The following is an 8,331-nucleotide window of genomic DNA, read 5'->3' on the forward strand; positions in this document are numbered from 1 at the left end:
TATGCGGGATGGTCAACAGGACGAGAAAAGAGTGGGGAGGAAGAGAAAATCATTTAAGACCCAACTGAGGTTCAACTCTAGCCCCTTCTGGCCACAGATGACTGGGTCTGGGTGCACCCCAAGTCAGTTATCTCCCTTGAATATTTGGAGCTAGGACCACAGAGGCTAGGACTTTTAACACAGGCACCAGATTGGCAAGGTGATAAATTGGGGTTTCTAGAAGCAGAGAGGTTTGCTGAGGAAGTGAGGAGCATCGTAGGATAGGAGAGGATGTTGGGTAAAGATAGATGCCTGGTCTCAGCCTCATCCCAGTGGGGACTCGTCCCATGGGGACTCAAGAGTGTGAATTAAGTCACTAGCCCAAGAGTGAAGAGTATCACTTTTGGGCAACTTTAGAAGAGGTTTCAGTCCACTAACGATCGTTCTCTAGAGAACACTACACATAAACTGTTACTGGTCATTGATCCCAGTTACTGTGGAGTGAGTATGTGAACTGGGAATGGGAGTCTGGGTGGGGTACCAGGAGCCTATACCACCATGATAGTGATCAAGGGGCTGAAGCCATCTCTGAACGGTTGTCATGACCCATGTATGTACCAGGATCCCGGTTGAAATAGAAAAGAAGCAGAAGTGAGATGCTACACAGTGTGTGGGAAAGAGCAGAGAAAAGGGAGAAGGAGGAGGGGTAGAGGGAGGGGAGGACACAAAGGAAAGAAAGTCAAGCAGGGAGGGACTGTGTCAGACACATGATGAGGTGTGGCATGCCAGGGTGGGCGCCCTGATAACCACACTGTGTAAAACGGTTGCTGGAGCATTTGTTGGGGAATATTCTCAAAGTCAACATCTTGGAAGGAGGGAATGGGAGCAGGATTAGGCGGAGGGACACAACGATGCTAACAAAAGCCTCTGACAGCTCCATCACGAGCTCTGGAGCCGAAATGTCTCTTTTCAGTTGTCCCAAGTTGGAGCAAGAGAGCTCACTTTTATAGATATGTCATTTCTCCTCAGATATGGAAGAAAGCTGTTCCTGGAAGGAAGCATGGGCTCTGGCATGGGCTCAGGCGAGGCTGTTGCTTAGCCAAAGCCATCTGCAAAGATACCAACCATCAGAGTTCATCTTCTCACTGAACTCCTTGACAAAAAGCCCTGTATTCCTGAATGGGCATCTTTGGCAGTTCATTGTGTCCACCTCAGAGGGGAGAGAGAGGGAGAAGGAAGAGAAAGGAGGAGGAGGAGGAGGAAAGCAGCTGCCTAGTCCATGTTGTTTTCTGCCCCACATCTCAAGAGATCTGGTTGTGCTTTCTGCCCAATTATTTGAGATACTTCTGCAACCATCCAGTTCCCATCACTACACACACACACACACACACACACACACACACACACGCAAGCACACTTGCATACACCCACACCTTGCATGCACACATACACTTTTTGAGAGATTTCTACATTTTTGTAAACTATCAACTGGTGTGGGCCACATGGTGACTACTGCTGCTTGACAAAGTTCCAGCATATCAAGATTGTGAACCATGGGCTGGAGAGATGGCTCAGTGGTTAAGAGCACCAACTGCTCTTCTGAAGGTCCTGAGTTCAAATCCCAGCAACCACATGGTGGCTCACAACCATCTGTAACAAAAATCTGATACCCTCTTCTGGTGCATCTGAAGACAGCTACAATGTACTTAGATATAATAATAAATAAATCTTAAAAAAATAAGACTGTGAACCAGAATTCTCCAGCATCCTTTTACCTTCATCTTGGACTTTTACTGTGTGTTATGGTAGTCTCCTTATGGTTTTTTTCCCCCTTTTGGGGAATTTTATATGAGCTTTAGTAGATAGAGTGCATAAATGTATACAATGGCAATCTCTCTAAACAATTCTTTGGAGAACAGTCTCTGCACCATGGAACCACACACAACATGATAAACTCTGCCTACTCCGCCCATTGTGCCCCTCAGCACCAAGAGCAGAGACGTTAACAATTTATCAACTGAAAGATGGCTTCAGGAACTCTTAGGCACGTACACCTACTCCTAAAGATGAAAACACACAATTGAGAAAAACCATCAAGACCCAGAGTCTGAGGCCTTAGCAGTTGAGGGCACAAGTTCAGTTTCTGAGTATAGGATAGTGTCCACAACTGATTCCCCAGGTGTGTGACTTACAGGATGAATGGTATCCCTATGAGGAGCAGATTCTGTTAAGAAGTTAGACTGGCTATGATCCCCCTCTACCATGTACAGGAGCATCCACTGAAGGAGTTGGTACGGCGTAATGAAAGAAGAGTAAGATACCAGGAGCTTCCCTCTGGGGAGAGAATGAGGAGAACAGGCCCATACTGTAAGACTAAGGCACCTAGAAAGGCAAGTAGGGGAGCTGGAGAGATGGCTCAGTGGTTAAGAACACCGACTGCTCTTCCGAAGGTCCTGAGTTCAAATCCCAGCGACCACATGGTGGCTCACAGCCATCCGTAATGAGATCTGATGCCCTCTTCTGGTGCATCTGAAGAAGCTACAGTGTTCTTAGATGTAATAATAATAATTAATATATCTTTAAAAAAAATAAAAAGGCAAGTAGGAACCAGCTCAATGCTTAGTGTGCTCCAGGGTGCAAACACTGCCCCTTGAGGAATGAAAATGTTCTTCTGGGTTTGTTTCTCAGAACTCAGTGTCTGGGACCTCCTGACTACAAAAGCTGGGAGCCTACAGGAGGAAAGGGGCACCTGGGTGGGGTTGCTGAATCTTAGCAAACAATAAAGACTTAGATGCTTGCTGAACTTACTGCTTTTGCTTCAAAGAAAAAGACTGTAATAAAGTTGATTATCTCTCTCATTCTCGATGTTGAAAAATCGCTCTAAAACAGGTTTAAAACAATCTGTGAGAAGATCATCCATCTCTCGGAATCATTAAGTCTGCTTTCAGCATTGCCTGTGATTCAGCTGCTATGCAAACATAAGAGTATAAAAAGGTGTTGTCTTTCTTCAATAAACCAGCTCTCCTGATCCACCCTCAGACTGTGTGAGTCTTCTTTCCTCACCAACTCCACACCTCTCTGGGACCTGAACTCTACTAGAGCTGGACTCTGGCACCCAACCAAGGATACGCAGGTGAGATTTGCTCCGCTGGAAATATGAGGGAAGTACTAGATAATTCAATATTCCTCTGCCATTCAAATGACATCACTTCTCTCACTTTGACATCTCTTGTCAAATTAATTTAAAAATTACCTTTCCCACCAGAATGGGACTTCTCAGTGTTTAAAACAGAATTTCAGTGCATCAGAATTTCTATGATGCATTTTGGACCTGCAGATTTCTAATTATGTTGCAAATCAGCAAATTTTACAATTACAATTAATCTAAATTGCCAGGGTAGTGATCATACCCTTATAGCTGTGGCACTGCCTCAGATTTTGTTACTTCACCTCAAACTGATTCTAAACGGTTGCCTGGCATTGGTCCTACAAGCCCATCTATAGAACACCGTACTAGCAAATCGCAGCGCAGCTCACTCGGCTTTGCTAGGATCATAACACGCCAACCCCACTGGTTATAGTGAAGGCATTTTAGTAGGCTTGGTGCCTGCGACATTCAGCCTTTTAAAGATGCCATGTTTTGAAGTTCAAAATGACCCTTGTCCTCCTACCCCAACGTTCTCCATGTTGCCCACATTTGTAGTTCCTTTAACAATTTTCCCATTCCCCATCACCTAGGCACTACGTCATTCTGTGCTCAGGTCACTTGCCCCACCGATAACACTCTTCTCCTGACTTTTCTACATTTTGGAATCTTCATTCATACCTAACCCATTACATGTGGTGGCTCCCTCTTCTGGCTTTGCCAGCCCATGGGTTTCACCGGGAGCAAGGGTCACAATTCAGCCTGCCTTGCCGGTGGTTAGTTGTTAATCTAGCCATCTTTGCATAGTCCTAGCCAACTTCGCATCCTTGAGGGTCAGGATTGCATCCTACCTGCCACTTTTTTTTTTTTTATCATCTCATTCTACCTGAAGCCTAAGCTCCAAAAACAGTGCTTGCTACCTAGTAGAGGGCAGAAATGAAATAGCTGAAGTCCCCCTGCTTTGACAGTCCTGTTTGCATGTCTATGGAGCAGCCTCCTACCTTCCAGTTCGTTCTCATCCCGCAGAGAATCCTGCCTGTGGATTGTCCACGAGTCAAGAGCAAAGGGCAGGAAAGGCAATGGCAGTGCTTTCAAAATATCTAAATCCTTTGGCATAGTCATCCCAGAGAACAAGGTAGACCCACAGCCAGCTGCTCAGAGGCGCCCAGGGTGCTTCCTCTCTAACCAAGGATCTGAAAGTCTTAGCAAAACTGGGCCTCAGACACTGGGACCCTGTCTTCTTCATTCCCTTGGCCCTGTATAGCCATATATACTTGACAGCTACAAATAAAATACCCGTAGCATAGGATGCGTCCTTTAGTATTTGAAATATAACAGGTGGTGCTTACTGGGTACTGACTCTGAGCCAGCTACTGTACTAAGTGCTTTTTCTGCATCGTCGTCTCTTCCTCTGTGATTCTAAGATTATGGCATTGTTTCACAGATGGAAAAGCATTTAAGAAGGCTAGATAATTTGTTCATGGTCATTTAGTTAGTTAAGAAACAAAGAAAGATCCGATCCGCTTGGATGGTATCTGCCACTGGTAACATTCCAGGAACTGCCCAGGGACTAAATCCTAAATTAAAAATTCAGAACTCAGCTGGGCAGTGGTGGTGCCTGCCTTTAATCCCAGCACTTGGGAGGCAGAGGCAGTCGAATTTCTGAGTTCGAGGCCAGCCTGATCTACAAAGTGAGTTCCAGGACAGCCAGGGCTACACAGAGAAACCCCGTCTCGAAAAACAAAACAAAACAAACAAACAAACAAAATCAGAACTCTGTAATCTGCCAGACACACAAACACACTCTTAGGGCCTGAAATGTTCCTAGTAGCACACTGGTAAGTTTCACACTTATGAATACAACAAGTTAAATTTTATTGAGGATATTTACTAAACACCTACTATATGCAGCTCACTATGGTAGATAATACAAAAACAAAACAAAAAACAAACAAACAAACAAACAAACAAACCGCTGAACTGACCGAAAGTCACCCTTATCCTTGAAGGATTTACAAAGTTGCTGAGCTTATGTATACAAGTCTAATGCAAAACATGAGGAAATATGGCAGAAATGAGTTCTTTAAGAGTCTGACAGAGATGGTAACCATGTCTTCCAGGGGCTCTTTGGCGTCTAAACCACCCCTCTTGCTCCTCCAAGTATTCCTCTTTCTAGGGCAATAGACATCGTGGTGACATGTTTTACAATTAGGCAAACCTGGGTTTACCTGGGTTTATACCTCAAGAGGCTCTTTACTAGTTTTATGATTATAGACAAATTTATTAATGTTCTATAAAATATGGATAATGATAATTATAGGGGATGTTGGTAGATTAAATCTAAGCTTTTTAACTATCCTATTAAATGGGCCACTCAGTTTAAGTATATTTATTTTAAAAATTTCACATTTTACTTTTCTCTCTCTCTCTGATGTGCGTGTGAGTACATGGTGAGAATGCCACTGCGCATGCGCAGAGGCCAGAGGCCCGACTCTGAGGAGCAGATTCTCTTCCACAGGGAGTTTCAGGGATCAAACTCAGGTAGGTCATCAGACTTGCGCAGCAAGCGCTTTCACACACTGCATTTTCTCTTGGGCTGAAGTGGCGTCCTTAGTAGGTCCATGCTCCGTACAGCTGGCAGGTCTGATTGGGCACACATTGGAGCGTTTCAGTTTGCTCTCAAGGCTGGAACTGGGTAACTGACCGGCGATACCCTGCTGCTGTACAGGAGCTGCAATCAGGAGGGTAGGCGGGAAGCTTCTCAAATGTGGTTGTCCTTCTCTGTGACTGCTGAGGAGATGTGTGGGCTTCGGGAAGAAGGGCCGAAACGAAAACCGAGATGGTTCTGCCGTTACAGGTATCTAGACTTACCGAGTGGAGAAGACAGACATGCAGGGTAAAGAGCCAGCAGCATTGTTGTGTTCTAACACAGAAGACAGCAGGACTGTGATTTACACGGAGGGACTTTGGTCTCTGGGAAACTACTTCTATTTTAATAGAACTTGCTTTTGTTCCAATGTGGCCAATGGTGTCTCAGTGAAGGGAACACTGTGTGAAAAATAAGCTCTTCAAACTTCTGTCTCCCTTTCGTGCCAATAAAAGTCAAATGTGCCCGAATGACAAAATGAAGCAATCTACCACAGTCTCTGTGGTAGAAGTGATGCGTGCTTTACTTCTTAAGAAGATAGCTTGCAATTTGCATGTAAAACAGGGTAGAATTGAACTCAGGGGAGGTTTACTGAGTTCTAGCTCTATAACTCTGGCTGAGTTTCCTAAATGATGGTCTCCAGCAGAAGTGTTCAGTGAGGAAAAACAGACTCCCATTTTCTAGTCCCAAATCCCATCCATGTTCTCAGTGGATATATCAAAATTATTGGGATTTTTTTTCCAAGTGCACATGACCAAGTCTATACCCTAGATTCTGATCTGTGGGGTGCAGAGATCTCTGATCTCTAAGGCAGTAAGCCAAAAGTTCTCTTGGCTACGTTATAGAAACTTAACTAAGCTAGTTGTTATGTGACATGAACTGTCCTTGGGGTTATTATGACTATGAAAAAGCCTTGGTTATCCCATGACCAAGACAACTTATAGAAGACACGGTTTACTGGGGCTTATAGTCTCAGAAGTGTGTGCGTGGTCATCTGGTTGGGAGCACGGCAATAGGCAGGAAGGTTTGGTGCGTGGTCATCTGGTTGGGAGCACGGCAATGGGCAGGAAGGTTTGGTGCTGGGGAAGTAGCTGCAGCTTTGCATCTTGAGACAGCAACCATAATGAAGAAAAAGAGAAAGCTAACTGGGAACTCTTTGGCTTTTGAAACCCTAAAGCCACTCCCCAGTGGCATAGCTCTTCCAGCAAGGCCACGCCTCCTAATCCTTCCCAAACAGTTCTACCAGCTGAGGAGCAAACATTCAAACCTATAAGCCTACGGGAGCCATTCTCATTCAAGCACCACGTGTGTTTAGTTTCAGAAATGCCTGAACCATGTAACCCTGTGATATTTCTATAACCCTGCCATTCCTTGCCTCTTAGGTCTGCTTACTTCTGTGTTAGCATCTTCCTAGGTCTTCTTTCTTCCATAGAGGAGAGACAGTCACAAGCAGCTCCAGCCATTGGTCCTGTCAGGTCAGCCACTCCCAGCAGAAAGCTTAGGAACCACTTTCTGTCTTTAAAGCAGTATCTCAGGGCTGAGACTTTTTGGAACCAGAGCTAGACCTGATAATCATTGTGGTTAAAGGGTAGAGTTCTCCCACTGGCCACATTGGGTCATAATGCCTTTTCCTAGAACCTGTGGATGAGAACCAACTAGACAAAAAGTAAGTTAAAAGTGATTTCCAGGTGTAAAACTAAGGAGCTGTTATAAATAGAAAGGGAATGCTGGGGCACACAAGTGCAGGTGATGTCATTGGGGGGAGTCTGAGCCCAGCTTCCAGAGCTGAATGCCCAGGCCATGTCCTGTGATGTGTGTAAGATCCCTTCCCTGGGAGCTTTCAAAGCCTGTGCTTAGCTGGTCACCCAGCTCTGGGAGAGGAGCCCATGTCCCTATATCACGTTCTGTTCTTCTGGCTGTGCTCCTGTTTCAGATGACTCTTCCCCTGGCAAAGGCTGCATAGCTGCCTTCTCTCCTAACATTGAGGCTCAAATCTTCAGGGCTCCCTCACAGCCCAGACTTGCTCCTTCCTGACCTAGCTTTTCTGAGGATACCTAGGCATTCTTTGGAATTATCTTAAGCCAAGCTCAGGAAAGGAGAGTAGAGCATCAATCACCACCTTCAGTTAGCATCGGCTTCCCAATCTGGGCATCCGCAGCATCATAGAAGCCTTATGTCATCAGAGCTAACAGAGCATGGGCCAAAGAGATGGCTCAGTGGGTACAGACACTTGCTGCCAAGCCTGGTGGCCTGAGTTCAGTCCCCAGGACTCACATGGTGGAAGGAGAGAATTGATTCCACAAGTTGTCCTCTCACTTCTCCATACATATGTATCTCCTCCTGTATGCACATAAATAAATACAATTTTTACAAAGTTCCTTAAAAGGGTACCAAAAGTTAACTAAGGAAATATATATATATATATATTCTTAGGGTCCAAACTATACACATTGGACCTATAACAAAGGGATTTTCATTCTCTCTCTCTCTCTCTCTCTCTCTCTCTCTCTCTCTCTCTCTCTCTCTCTCTCTCCCTCCTCTCTCCTCTCTCTCCCTCCTC

This window comes from Mus caroli, chromosome 19, assembly GCF_900094665.2.
Source record: "Mus caroli chromosome 19, CAROLI_EIJ_v1.1, whole genome shotgun sequence".
Taxonomy (NCBI): domain Eukaryota; kingdom Metazoa; phylum Chordata; class Mammalia; order Rodentia; family Muridae; genus Mus; species Mus caroli.